Source organism: Panthera uncia, chromosome D1 (assembly GCF_023721935.1).
Source record: "Panthera uncia isolate 11264 chromosome D1, Puncia_PCG_1.0, whole genome shotgun sequence".
NCBI classification, from domain to species: Eukaryota; Metazoa; Chordata; class Mammalia; order Carnivora; family Felidae; genus Panthera; species Panthera uncia.
This window is the reverse complement of record NC_064808.1, coordinates 107,908,567-107,923,785: the sequence shown is the minus strand read 5'-3', so window position 1 is coordinate 107,923,785 and position 15,219 is coordinate 107,908,567. Positions and strand designations below refer to the sequence as shown.

General features: G+C 39.4%; 1 long non-coding RNA gene across 1 annotated transcript in view; it reads left to right on the top strand.

The window, feature by feature from the left end:
* Positions 1-14,853, top strand: part of LOC125910604 (uncharacterized) — a 430,115-nt gene extending 415,262 nt beyond the window's left edge. The window contains exon 4 of the long non-coding RNA XR_007454114.1: positions 14,603-14,853. This is a non-coding gene — a long non-coding RNA (uncharacterized LOC125910604). The remainder of the gene's footprint in view (positions 1-14,602) is intronic.
* The last annotated feature ends 366 nt before the right edge of the window (positions 14,854-15,219 follow it).

The following is a 15,219-nucleotide window of genomic DNA, read 5'->3' as shown; positions in this document are numbered from 1 at the left end:
AGATTCAGGTAGAGGTTGAGGTCAGACTTCCACCTGCTCTCCACTAACACCATCTTGGGATGGGGCTCAGCAGGCGTGACAGTCCAGGCTCCTCATGCTGCCTTCCTCAACACTCTGGGGATGGAGATGCCGGTCGTGACCCTGCCAGCGCATAAGTCTAGGTCATGACCCTGCCAGAGTACAAGTCTGGGTTTTCCACTTGGCCTTTGCTGGAGGAATATGGGGGTGGGGGAGCTCTACACTGTTTGTTTGAAGTAGGGTGACTGTTGTCTAAATGTTTTCTGTTTTGTCAGGCATTTCCTTGGTCCTGGCTAGAGAGAGCAAGCTTGTCTTGGGAGTTTTCTTGGTCTGTGCCTCATGATGTTTCTGGATTGCTAGTTTCTCCTATTCCCTGTCTGGAATATATATGGCCTAAATATTATCCTAAACATTACCCTGTTCATAACTATATTCCTGGAAAAATAAAGAAGTTTGTGACTCTTTCAAAAAACTTAGGTATGTCTGAATGATTCAGTTGATTAAACATCTGACTCTTGATTTTGGCTCAGGTCATGATCCCAGGGTTGTGGGGTCCAGCCCTGGGTTGCGCTCCATGCTGGTGGGTGCAGAGCCTTATTTGAATTCTCTCTCCCTCTGCCCCTCCCCAGCTCATGCTCTCTCACTCTCTCTTTCTCTCTCTCTCAAAAAAAAATAAATAAATAAAACAAAAAAACCACAAAAACAAAAACAAGACCTTGAAGGTTAGGAGGAAAATTCTTGTCAAAAGCAGATTACTAGGGGAAACACAGGATTTGGGAGGCAGTGAAACTAGTCTGTATGATGCTACATTAGCAGACACATGCCATTATACGTTGGCCAAAACCCTTAGAATGTACGCCCCCAAGTGGAGGACCCTAGTGGAGACGATGGACTTGGGGTGACGGTGACATGTCAGTGTAGCTTCATCAGTGTTCCCACGGAGGATGGTGACAGCTTTCGAGGCTGCACCCGTGTTGGGGCAGGAGTGTAGGCGACATTTCTGTATCCTCACTCCATTTGTCTGTGAACCTAAAACTGCTCGAAAAAATAAAGTCTATTAAAGGTAAGGGGGCGGGGGGGAAAGCTTATTACATAAGTTGACATTCCAGAAAAATGTAACTACAAAACCTTTATTTTCTTTCCTGCAAGTCCCTAGAGTGATCTTGGATTTGAGAGAATGAGTTAAGCATTCATTGGGCTTAATTTGTTTTTGAATGGGATTCCATTTTAAGGAAACTAAGTTTCCCAATTGTGGTAGTAATGAATCATCATCTCACGTTTATAGTTATTGGAAGAGTTACCGTGTCAGCCAAACAGAGCCATCTGGACAAGTCTTTCCTATCATATTAAGTAGCTTTTGAGGAAATGTTTATAGAAATCAAGTGTATAACTACCCCCCCCCCTTGGTCTCTTTTGAGGAATATTTTCTTGGCAGAGAGGCACATCTATATAGTCTTTCAAATGACTCTGAATTGTAGTTAGCATTTGTGCAAGAAATATTTTGCTAAACTAAATCTTCAAGCTGGAAACCTCAACAGGGATGTACGTTTCCCTTCGGGCTTGGTGACGTCTGTTTTCTGGCAGTGTCCCATAAAGCTCTATCACTAATTGCTCTCAACAACGCAAATAGATGGGACTGCAAGGTAGCAACTGGAAACTGCTAGGAAGACAGTATAATAACTAGTGTGCATGTCCTGCTACAACCAGAGTAGTCACAGTTCTGTGGGGATTCGATCTTCAATTTGCTTGAAAAAGCAAAAACAGAAACAAACCAAAAACAACACATGCTAGTAGTCATAGTTACCTTTGAATATCCTGTAAATCGTCTGTGAGGTTAAGCGTGCAGTGAAGAGCAGAAGGGAAGTGTGTGTGCCGAGGTGTGAACACCACAGCCATCTGCCATTCGGGGAACTCTCTGGGATGACAGTGAAGGCCAGAGGAATGGGTGATTTTCTTTGTTCTCTCTTACTATGAAATAATATATAACCTAGTGGACTGTCATAACTACTTTTGGATTCAAGGATTAAGGGAGACAATGGATCAACTTCTTAGGGACTGGTTAAGTCTTGAAATCATCCTGATGATGCCATAGATATATTTTGGATTCTGGACACAGACCAGATGTCAAAATGAGAGAAAGTTCAGGGCACCTGGGTGGCTCAGTCACTTATGTGTCTGACTCTTGATTTTGGCTCAGGCCATGTTCTCATGGTTCGTGAGTTTGAGCCCCAAATGGGTCTGTGTGCTAACAGTGCCTACTTGGGATTCTCTCTTTCTCTCTCTCTCAAAATAAATTAAGTTAAAAAAAAAATAAGAGAAAGTGAGAATTCCTTTCAGTGTCTCAAACATTGTTTCAGCCCTTTCTAAACTAGAGATACATATTTTAATGGAAGTGACTTCTTTATTGATGTCTCCAGTCAAGCATAAATACATTAATTCATTAATTGGCTGATTGATTAATTAATATTTATGTATTTCCATATGTGTCTAAGGCATATTAATTTATCTCAGGAAAGTACGTCTGAATACGAGCAACATTTTCTAGTATAATCTGGTGATCTGGTCAGTATTTTCTCTATCAATCTGTTTACCTATGTAAAACATATTTACAAGTTCTTGGCCACAAAACTTTCTACCTAGATGCATAGGTTTATAAGGATTTATAAGAACTTACTTTTAAACTTTGCATAAGACACGGATCCATTGTTTCAGCCATGCACTGACACAGGTGCATCTCAGGATCTTTCTGCTCAGATCTAGCCCCAAAACCTGTAAGAAAGTTATGTAAATATCATATTACACATTACATGGCATGACCTGTTTCAAGGTGGGGATATGACACTTTTTGAGATTTCTTTATGACTTTCAGAATTATTCTGATAATTTAATGTATCCCCTAGTCGGTTTTACAAATGCTAAACATTTAAACCCTGCTTTCTGACATTCACATAATTAATTTTAGGCCAGTGGGTCACATGCCTTCCTTTTATTCTCTGAGAAACTGGAGCTTACCTCTAGAATGATGCATTGCAAGGAACCTAATAAAATTGATGATAATGCATTCACTGGCAAGTTTCATAAAGTGTGACAGGCACATCTTTATGAACAAAATGAAACTATTGCTGAAAAGCATTTTGTATACTCCCAAAGTTGTATGGCCTCTGTACATTCATAGGAGGAAAAATAAAGTGCAGCTTTTTAAAGTATTAATTAATATTTCAACTTTAGGGCCATGAAACACCCCAGAAGCAGCTGATTACTTTTTCTTTTAAGTCCTTTGCGTTTGTTCAGGTAGTCTCACAAATAGTCAATTAACAGAGTACACATTTATTATATGCTAACTGTCTGCCCAGAATAACCTAATTAGAAGACAGTGGGCAGAAAAGTTATGTCAAAACCACATTTGGAGAAATATTAGCAAAATGGTAGGTATCTCCTTGTTAGGTTTTGAAACAATTAGTTATTAAAGTCATTTTCACCTCACCCAGATCTGCTAGTTCTGTTCTAAAATGTCTCAACATTGTGCTTGTTTTAAAAGTCAAATAAACAATATTTATAATAAAAAGACAATAGCTGAGCCAAAGTGCTTTTTTAAAGAAGTTGCTGGCAGGATCCTTCTCACTGAACAGAAGTTTTGTGTTTATACTTGTTAGCAATTGTACCTTCATTTCTTGGTCTGTTATTATTGGTTACCTTTTTGTGAAGACTGAAGAGATGTTTTCTCCAAATATTATTCTTATATGATTTATTCTTGTTGGCAGGTTTTAACAACAATATTTATGTGTGCACTGGACTAGGTATTTTACCTAAGGGTTCCATAGATGTTATCTCATTTAATTGTTGAAGTAATCCTTTGAGATTGTGAACTTCCAGAGCTTAATGGTAGAAATGAAAAAATTAAGCTGTGGGCAAAGCGATAAAGGCTTATTAAAGTCACACTACTACCAATTTGGTGAAACTAGAATTTGAACTCAGGACGGTAGGAGTCCAGAGCCTGTGATCTTAACTAGTCACAAAGGTGTTTTTTTTTTTTAATGTGTACTTTCCTTTAGAGAGTCGTTGAAGTAAAAGCAATGATCTTATCTAACTATTGCTTAACAGATATTCTATGAAGATACTTCATGGCCTTCTATAAAGATAGAACTAAAGTAAGATTCATGGAAATTCCTCTAAATTCCTTGGCCTTGAGCCAACTCAAGTCTCAGAAAGAATGTGAATGGTTCAGTCTGTGCATTATAACTGAGATCCAGAAATAGCTTTGAAACTTAATAAGAACTAAGGAAGTTCATTCTCTATCAGACAATGGGAAATATTGAGATTCCAATGAGCCATATGGAAATAGAAAATCATGCAATTTTTTTTTTAGTTTATTTTAAGATATAAACATGTTTCCAAAAACACAAAGTATGTTTCTGCTTATTCACTTATCATTATTCGGTGATCTGGCTAAGGCTCTTCACAGAGTCGAAATATCGGGACTTATTTTTCTTGTGAAAAAGGAAAAGGACGCTCCAGTAGAAAAGCCATGCAGGGTCCCTAGTGCAGGGAAATGATATGAAGATGGCCCGATAAAGTCACTGGGGAAGTACTCAGTATAGAAACCTACTTCTGCAACTCTTGAGCAAGAGACACTGAGGCCAACAAATAAACTCTCGTCCGCATCCTGGCATTATGGGAATTTATTCAGTCCGCTTCCTGGACATCACTTGACTTAAACATAAGCAACAGACATTACCACTTGTGGTTTTCAGACCCTTTCGAGAAGAAAGGGAAGCGGAAGTCAAGCTGTGGTGTTATGATGCTGGTTGACTTTGAAATTACTTCTGAAATAAAACTAGCTTTTGATGAAGACCGAATCTGATGTTAGTGCACAGGAAATGAAGAAACAGCAAGTCCATTGACAAAGAAGTATGATTTAAAGTCAGAACACTTACACTTATGGTTGCAGAGATTAGGAGAGTTAATTGCCTTACAAACTTGATTAAACGCGCAGAAGGGAAGAGCCTAGTGTTGAACGAAGAATTTAAGAGACAGCTAAAGCATTTACTGGAAAATTCCTGTGTTCTTTTGTTTGACATGTCAGCAAGGTGGGAGATTGCCATGACTTTAAATCAGAAAAAAGAGTGCAAGGAACAGAGAAAAAGCAAAAATGAAAAATATATATATACATCAACCTTTGTTCTGAGCATTTCCTCCTCTCTAGAAAATGTCAACTTTTATGTACATATCATTCAAGCTCAAATAAAAAAAAATTACCTAAAGCTATGTATCATTCTTTTTTGTTTTGCTTTGTTTTTTTTCTTGTTTTTTGTTTTTAATTTACTTTTTTAAATTTACATCCAAGGTAGTTAGCATATGGTGCAAAAATGATTTCAGGAGTAGATTCCTTAATGCCCCTTACCCATTTAGCCCATCCCCCCTCCCACAACGCCTCCAGTAATCCTCTGTTTGTTCTCCATATTTTAGAGTCTCTTCTGTTTTGTCCCCCTCCCTGTTTTTATATTATTTTTGCTTCCCTTCCCTTATGTCCATCTGTTTTGTCTCTTAAAGTCCCCATATGAGTGAAGTCATATGATTTTTGTCTTTCTCTGACTAATTTCGCTTAGCATAATACCCTCCATTTCCATCCACATAGTTGCAAATGGCAAGATTTCATTCTTTTTGATTGCTGAGTAATACTCCATTGTATATATACACCACATCTTCTTTATCCATTCATCTATCGATGGACATTTGGGCTCTTTCCATGCTTTGGCTATTGTTGATAGTGCTGCTATAAACATGGGGGTGCATGTGTCCCTTTGAAACAGCACACCTGTATCCCTTGGATAAATACCTAGTAGTGCAATTGCTGGGTCATAAGCTAGTCCTCTTTTTAATTTTTTGAGGAACCTCCATACTGTTTTCCAGAGTGACTGCACCAGTTTGCATTCCCACCAGCAGTGCAAAAGAGATCCTCTTTCTCCACATCCTTTCCAACCTCTATTGTTGCCTGAGTTGTTAAGATTAGCCATTCTGACAGGTGTGAGGTGGTATCTCCTTGTGGTTTTGATTTGTATTTCCCTGATGAGTGATGTTGAGCATTTTTTCATATGTCAGTTGGCCATCTGGATGTCTTCTTTGGAGAAGTGTCTATTCATGTCTTTTGCCCATTTCTTCACGGGATTATTTGTTTCTTGGGTGTTGAGTTTGGTAAGTTTTTTATAGATTTTGGATACTAACCCTTTATCTGATACGTCGTTTGCAAATATCTTCTCCCATTCTGTCGGTTGCCTTTCAGTTTTGGTGATTGTTTCCTTCACTGTGCAGAAGCTTTTTGTTTTGATTAGGTCCCAGTAGTTCATTTTTGCTTTTGTTTCCCTTATCTCCAGAGATGTGTTGAGTAAGAAGTTGCTGCAGCCAAGATCAGAGAGGTTTTTGCCTGCTTTCTCCTTGAGAATTTTGATGGTCTCCTGTCTTACATTGAGGTCTTACATCCATTTTGAGTTTATTTTTGTGTATGGTGTAAGAAAATGGTCCAGGTTCATTCTTCTGCATGTCACTGTCCAGTTTTCCCAGCACCACTTGCTGAAGAGACTGTCTTTATTCCATTGGATATTCTTTCCTGCTTTGTCAAAGATTAGTTGGCCATACGTTACTGCGTCCATTTCTGGGTTCTCTATTCTGTTCTGTTGATCTGAGTGTCTGTTTTTGTGGCAGTACCATATTGTCTTGATGATTACAGCTTTGTAATATAGCTTGAAGTCCGTAAAGCTACGTATGATTCTAATGAAAATTTGTAATGTGAATGAGTCTTGTTTGGAAGCACTTTATATCATCACAGCTTCCATAAATGCTGAAAATCATCCTTCTCTAACAGCTATGGCAAGACAAAGTGTATATATTAATCAAAGCATTCTTTGTTTTTCCATACTGCAGAATGAGAACACAATATTATACTCTAATATTAAGTTCTGTGTATTGGTCCCTAACCATATTAATGCTGTTATCCAATCTTTATTTAAAGCACACTGTGAGCAAGACCTGTTCTAAAGAGAGAGTAGGCACACCTCTGACATTCAATTTTCAAACATCCAGAGCCATTCAAGAATACAGTACTTCCATTTAGTACAATATGGCTTTTGCAAACCTGTTTAGAATTTTACATTTGCCTCGTTTTTTTTCAACTTTATTTTGGCTTTTCCACCACGCACCATATTCTCTCTGTATGTAACCAGGGAGCTGGGAATTTGCACACCCGAATTATCACATCCTTATCTGGTGTACAACACAATGGCTTCTCTGTGTTTGTAACAGATTAAGTATGCTAAAGAGTAGCTAGTATACAGTAGGCGCTCGATAAAGTTTTGTAGAACTTGGTAAAGATCTGTATGTCAACTTCACACTAAGGATTAAAATGCATTAATTTATGACCTTCTCAGTTCCTTATGGGATTCTTCAGACCACGTGGAAGAGAATCGCGGGATGATTCCGCCCGAGCATATTTCCTTTGTATGTCATTTCTCTTCATTCGACAGTTTGAAGAGAAGCAGAAACCAATTCCATATTTTCTTAATTAAGATTTTCCTGAGAAATCAGGACACGCTCCTAGGCCTCTGTCACATAAGGACACTCATAGGGAACTGGTTGCCAGATCCAAAGAATTGGGTAATATTCCCTGTTAGCTATATACTTGCTGACCCAGCCTAATTAGTGGTGGACTGGAAGGTAGTCCTACACAAAAAACATATGTCCACATCCTAATCCCTGGAAACTGTGAATGGGACCCTACTTGTAACAAAGGGTCTTTGTAAATAAGTTCAATGATTTTGAGGTGAAATTATCCTGGATTATCCTCATGGGTCCTAAATCCACTAGCAAATGCCCTTACAAGAGACAGGAGAGAAGGTATGGGACAGAGGAGAAGGTCATGAGAAGATGGAAACATAGACTGGAATTTTTCAGTCACAAGCTCAGGGACACCAGGAGACCCTGGAAGCCGGGAGACGCAAGAGATCCTTCCCTAGAGTCTCGAGAGGGAGCGTGGCCCTGCCAACACCTTGATTTTCTACTTGTGGTTTTCGGAGCTGTGATAGAATACATTTATCTTCAGTCACCAAGTTAGTGGTCGTTAAAACAGTTGTAGGAAACTGATACGTTGTTCTGCCTCAGTAGTGATGACTTAACAACAAGCAAGGTTCTATGGAAGCTGTCATATGCTCGTGCTAATACTTCTTTTTTACTTCCTGCCCACATTCCCATCAAAGGGATTCCCTGTTTCTGGAGATTTTGCACCCAACACACACACGCATGCACACACACACACACACACACACACACAAGCACCATCTACGCACGCATGCTCACACCAGAAGTAAAGTCCCACAGCAATAGAAGAGGTTGAGAACGCATCTGTAGTCTAAAATGTGGATGTGACTGCATCATGTCTGATCCATTTGATATGGACCGCTTATGGCAACTTATGGAAGACACCTTGTGCTCTGTTAAATCTGAACGCTCACCTATGAATGAAACACGGATTCTTGGTACCCTAAAGTAAGCCGCTTCATGCATTTCTACTTGGAAAGGAAGTACAGCATCATTACTGCCATACAAAACCACATGATGATAAATAACACTCGAAACTATAAAAGGTGGGAAGGAGAATGTGTTCCCGTATTTTCTCTGGTTCATCAGCTACTTTCAAGATGGTTGAGAGGGTTGCTGTGAGGTTTTGTGTGAGCCTGATAAAATATATTTTGGCACCTAGATTATATTCTTAAATTGGATACAATTGGATCTCTTATTTTTCCTTTTAATGCTGTGTGAAGGTTCATCCAGAATCAGCTTGGCTACAGCTGGAAGCAATTAGAATATGCAGGAAGAATTAAAACCCTAGGAAATTGTTTTTATCTCTAATAGATTGCAGCAGAGCCAAATTATGAATTGGTCACAAGAGAAAATGTGTCATGGTGGCTCATAAATTACTGACTGAAACTGCTTTAGTTTGGGAAATAGACCTCATTAGTTTTAGATTTTACCTTGTGATTTTCCCAAGGAGCCAAATATATTATTTCTACTAAAGCGAAGCTCTTGATATGGTTTCGTTCAGTAAAAATATGATATTATTCTTATATTATTTTATATGATTTCGGTCATAACTCAAAACGGAAGATAAAAGGAAAGCAAAGTGTCCCACAGTATGCCTTCTTATCATGGAGTCATGGTTACAGTCACGTTCATAGAAAATGGGAAATCAGGGGCGCCTGGGTGGCTTGGTCGGTTAAGCATCCAACTTCGGCTCAGGTGATGATCTCACCATCTGTGGGTTCCAGCCCCGCGTCGGGCTCTGTGCTGACAGCTCAGAGCCTGGAGCCTGTTTCAGATTCTGTGTCTCCCTCTCTCTCTGACCCTCCCCCGTTCATGCTCTGTCTCTCTCTGTCTCAAAAATAAATAAACGTTAAAAAAAAAAAAAAGAAAATGGGAAATCAGTCAGTTGCTCAGCCTGGCTCTCCACTTCTGTCTCCCGGGACCGGATGCCTGTATTTTAGCTCTTTAGGAAAAAGAGCTACTGATATCCAGTCAGCCTATTAGCTTATAAGTTTCTAGAAGACTTTTTTTTCCCAAATAGCAGCTAACAAACCCTTAGAACTTCTCAGAACTTTGATGCTTGTCTAGTACAATTTCTTCATCCAAAAAAAAATGAAGAAACGAGAGAGCTGGAGGGCTGAATTAGTATCTTCAAATTCAAGTTCCAACATAGAATCTACCTTATTGAAATCAGTGTTAAGCTATAACTTTGTCATGAGTTGGAGTATAGTAGCCTTTCCCACAGCTGTGAATACAGGTAAATTTTCAAAAGGAAATTCTCTTTGTGAAACATATGTGAGAGCAAAATATTTGAAAGAAGAGCAGAAGTCAACAAGCAAAATAATGCTAAGTTGTAGAAAAATGTCTTGGTAAATCAACAGACCTTTATTTATTTTTTTATTTATTTTGCCATCTATTTTCCTGGTACCACATGACTTTCTGAGGCTCTCCAAATAATAAGACTGTTCCTGTCTTTCAAAAACATAAAACATCAAACCAAACAATATATACTGATGAACAAACTGTTTTATAAACAGGCAGATAGAAGATGTTATGACTGAAAAATGAAATATCGGTCATTCCATCCCAGGGAGAATCAGGAAGGGGGTTTAGAGTTTGGAAGCTATATCTAGTCCAGAAGAATAGGAGTTAGCTAAAGAAAAATAGAAGAACATTCTTGGCAAATATATAAAAAACAAATCCACTGAAGTATGAAACAGTATCAGGTTTGCAGAAAACCACAAATAAGTTTGTATCCACTGGAGTGAAATCAGGGAAGAATGATAGAAGATGCCTCTACAGAGATAGTTGCTGTAAGCATGGTTCTTGCATGCTATTCTAGGAAGTGTGGTCTTTGGACTATAGGTGATGGATGGCACTGAATGTCTACAGTAAGGTAGCAACGCTGTCAGTTTTAAATTTTAAATAGTTCATTCTAACAGTAGTAATCAAGATGAACTCAAAGGAAGAGAAGGAGTGTCACATAAACCTAAACCCTGGGTCCAAAGAAAGGGGCTTAAATCAAGGAGACAAAAAATCAGAAATAAGTCATGTATTAAGTTGCAAACGATTTAGTGGGCATAATAGCAAGAGAGAAAGGGGGAAATCTTGATTAACTGCCTTTTTCTGATGCAAATCCAAGTATTTTTATTCGGAAAAAAAGTTATTCCATAGCATTATTTTTGTTTTGTTTATTGAAGTATATAGTTGACACAGTGTTACATTAGTTGCTCGTGTACAACTTACTGATTCAACACATCTATATGGCATGCTGTGCTCACCACAGGGGTAGCGACCACCGTCCCTCCCCATGCAGCACTGTTGCCGTGTCACTGACTGTGTTCCTCATGCTGTGCCTTTTATTCTCGTGGCTTATGTGTTCCCTAAGTGGAAGCGCATGTCTCCCAGTGCTCTTCATCCATTTTGTCCATTCTCCTACCCTCCTCCGCCCTGGCAGCTATCAGTATGTTCTCTGTATTTACAGGTCTGTTTCTGCTTTTTGTTTGATTATTTATTTATAAGTGAAATTATGTGATATTTGGCTTTCTTTGCCTGGCTTATTTCATGTAGCATAATTCCCTCTAGCTCCGTCCATGTTGTCGCAAATGGCAAGATGTCATTCGTTTTTATGGCGGAGTAATATTTCATTTTGTATGTGTACATAGGTGTGTGTGTGTGTGTGTGTGTGTGTGTGTGTTACATCTTCTTTATCTATTGATGGATATTTAAGATGCTTGTATCTTGGCTATTGTAAGTAACATTGCAATACACATAGGGGTGCATGTATCCTTTGGAATTAGTGTTTTCATTTTCTTTTGAGAAAATACCTAGTAGTAGAATTATTGGATCATGTGGTATTTCTTTTTTTTTTTTAACTTTTTGAGGACTCTACACTGTTTCCCACAGTGGCTGCACCAGTTTACATTCCCACCACCAGTGCACACGCTTTCCTTTTTCTGCACATCCTCACCAACACTTGCAACTTCTCGTCCTCTTAGCTATTCTGACAGGTGCAAGGTGATATCTCTTTGTGGTTTGGGTTTGTATTTCCCTACTGATGAGTGACGTGGAGCATTGTTTCTTGTGTCTCTTGGCCATCTGGATGTCTTCCTTGGAAACATGTCTATTCAGTTTCTCTGTCCATTTTAATCAGATTATTTGGGGGTTTTGGTGTTCTGTGGTATAAGTTCTTTATGTATTTTGGATGTTTAGCTCTTTACCTGATACATCATTTGCGAATATTTTCTCCCATGCAGTGGGCTGTCTTTTCATCTTGTTGATGGCATCATTCACTCTACAAATCTTTTTATTTTGATGAAGTCCCAATAGTTCATTTTTGCTGTTGTTTCTCTTGCCTGAGGAGGCATTTCAAGAAGCATGTTGCTAAGGGAGACCTTCAAGAGATAGTGCCTGTTTTTCTTCTGGGAGTTTTATGATTTCAGGTCTCAGAGTTAGTTCTTCAATCCATTTACAGTTTATTTTTATGTGTGGTGTAAGAAAGTGGCCCAGTTTCATCCTTCTGTATGTCACTGTCCAGTTTTTCCAACACCATTTGTTGAAGAGACTGTCTTTTCCTCCACTGAATATCCTTGCCTCCTTTGTTATATGTTAATTGACCCTATAAGTGTGGGTTTATTTCTGGGCTCTTTATTTTCTTCCACTGGCCTATGTGTCTGTTTCTCTGCCAGTACTTACTGTTCCGAGTACTGCAGCTTTGTAGTATATCTTGAAATCTGGGATTGTGATACCTCCAGCCTTGTTCTTTCTCAAGACAAGATTGCTTTGGCTATTTCGGTTTTTTTGTGGTTCCACAGAGATTTTAGTATTACTGGTTCTACTTTTGTGAGAATGCTATTGCCGTCTTTTTTTTTTTTCTACCTTAAATGCTCAGTGCTGCCTTCAGCCGAACTCTAGTACTCATGAGAGGGTATGTGCACGACATAGGAGATGGTGAGCTCATTATTAGACATATTGGATTTGAGCCGTTCGTGTGATATCCATACTGAGATGGTTGGCAGGACTGAAGTGTCTATCACATGGTGGAGGGACGTACATCCAAAGGTTAGGAATTCAGTCAGGGATGGAGATTCAGACTTGGTGGTCACCAGCATGCAAGTAGCAGTAAAAATAATTAGAGAAATGGGATGACTTAAGAGGTAGAACGAGATGAGGACTGAATACAGTCAGAATTTCAGTGAATGCCAAAGACTGGTGGGAAGACAGAGAAACCAGGATACAGGCAGGAGGCAGAGAAAAACACTGAGAATAAGAAAGCGTTGGAGAATGAGAGGTGTTTAAAGAGAGAGAAGGGTCACAAAAATCGATGGAGGCACATTTCTGGAAAGGGGCGTGTGTCACCAAGGCAACGTCACCATGTAGAACCCACTGGATCTGACAAAAGAAGGTTATTGTTGACTTCTGAAGAGAACGTTCATTGCAATAAAACCTACAGAAAACATATTGTTGGAAAATAAGTGAGGACTTTTCATTTACAAATGAAGGACCATGCATTTCTGGGCCTGCTGGAAACCCAAATGAAAAAGGCATTAAGTAATTTTTTTTTTTTTTAATGTAAGACCAAGAAGGCAAAGGAAAAGCGAGATGATACAGTACACTACACTGTTGACTTCCGAGTATGGAGATCACGTACAGGAATAGTAACTGACTGTATGTGAAAAAGCCAGAACATGACAGCCTAAAGGATGCCAGTAAAAAAAAACATGCTCATTTGTGCTGAAGAACCGTGCAACGTTTCAAGAATTGGAGGTGCCAGTAACCTCTGAGTGTGCAAGTAATGCAGAATATGTGGGGGTGCTGAAAGCGAAACTTTTGTTACAAGTTTGTCTTCACTAGTAGGTAGCTTCCCAGGTGTTTTCCCTCAGCCCTAGCAAACAGGCAGCTGTCCTACCCTGAGGTCTGCAGTAGAAAATGGGTGATTCTCTGCAGGTGTTATGTCCCGGAGACTCTGATTGGAGACACTTGGAACAACTGATGTCAAAGATGAGGCACCCGTGGGAACCCCGGGGTAAGGCGATTGCTGGTGCACTGAGTGCTGACAGTCGTGCCTTAACACTGCCAGCCTCCCACAACCTTGGCCCCTCTGCTCTTACTCTGTGGGCAAGTGTTTGGGGGGTTACTTTCTGGGGAAACTGCCCTGAAGAAGTCTAGAAAACCACTGATGTTATTTAAAAGAATTGGTATACCACCCCAAATAAACAGTTGTGAGGCTCATGATTCAAGAAGCCATTTGGATAGATAGGTGGGTGGGTGGGTAGATGGATGGATGGATGGATGGACGGATGGATGAATAGTTGGTAGATGAATAGATAGGCTTCACATCACAATTTTAAGGCCTACTTCTTAATTTGAACTTTAATTTTATTGGCTTTCTCTGTACTAATATGGATACAATGGATAGAGCTCACGCAGCCTTCTTAATCTACTTTGGGGAAGCCACATGCCAATACAAGTTAGAGGAATGTAGTCATTGACTTCTTTTATGGGAAAGAAAAGCTTCTGTCTTGGTTAAGCCCATGTCATTTTTTTTTTTTTTTGCTACTCATAAAAAAGCCTCATTCTGATATATATTTCCCCCAAATAATCTCACAAAAGTAATATTTTTAATACTTGGTTCAAATAAGATTAAATATAGTCAGATTCTCTAGTGCTGTACCTTCTTTAATACGTTATTTTCAGTCTCATGGAGATAGTCATTTTCCACTATAAAAGAAAGTGTTAACAAAGCTGCAGCATTCATTGAGAACATAGACTGGTCTTTTATGCAGATGAACTGGTTTTTCCACTTATAAACAATATGTAGCATAAAGATGTAGGCATAAATCAATGATGACTTAAAACTAGGTTTCTCCCCCCCAAAAAAACAACTCATATTCTGTTTGTGTGTGCGTACACACATGTATTTGTGTAAAGTGACCCCTAATCACAGCATAAAATGAAAAGAGTCACAATTTTTTTATATGTGAGACTAATCATCCGTTTTTTGTTTGTTTTTAAGAAATCACCAACATCATACACGGGACAGCTACATTAATGATTGAACCTGGCTCCCAGTTGTGCAAATCACGTAACAAATAAACATCACACGAAAGGACTCATAATGGTGACTGGACTAAGTAAGAGGAGCCCGATCGCACAGCGGTTTAGACACTGGGGTCTTATGTCAAGTAGTCTGGCTTCAAGTCTCAGCAATGCCATTTAGCTCTGACCTACTCCTGTCTTAACCTCTGAAGCCCATTTTCAAATGTGTGAAATGGGGATAATACTAGTAATCACCACGAGCTTGGTTGTCTGGATTACAAGAGGTGATTCATGTAACTAGGTTAGCACAGCGCCTGGAATAGGACGGACAGCTAATCTCTGTTGTGGTGGTGGTGGTATGCCCGGCAGACGTTTGCGTGGATGCTTCGTAGTCTGGATTAGAAAGATCGGCACTGGGGGCTAATACTTTCAGAAGTACGTAGCTAAAGCCCGTGAACGTTAGTGTCTGAGCTGCTGAGCCTCACACAATCCCAGGAACTTACATGACATGTTCCTAACACAGTCTGTCATCTTCTCAAGGGTGAATTGCAAGAAGAAAAAGCCTCTTAAGGGCCAGTGGATGTAGGCAGGGGA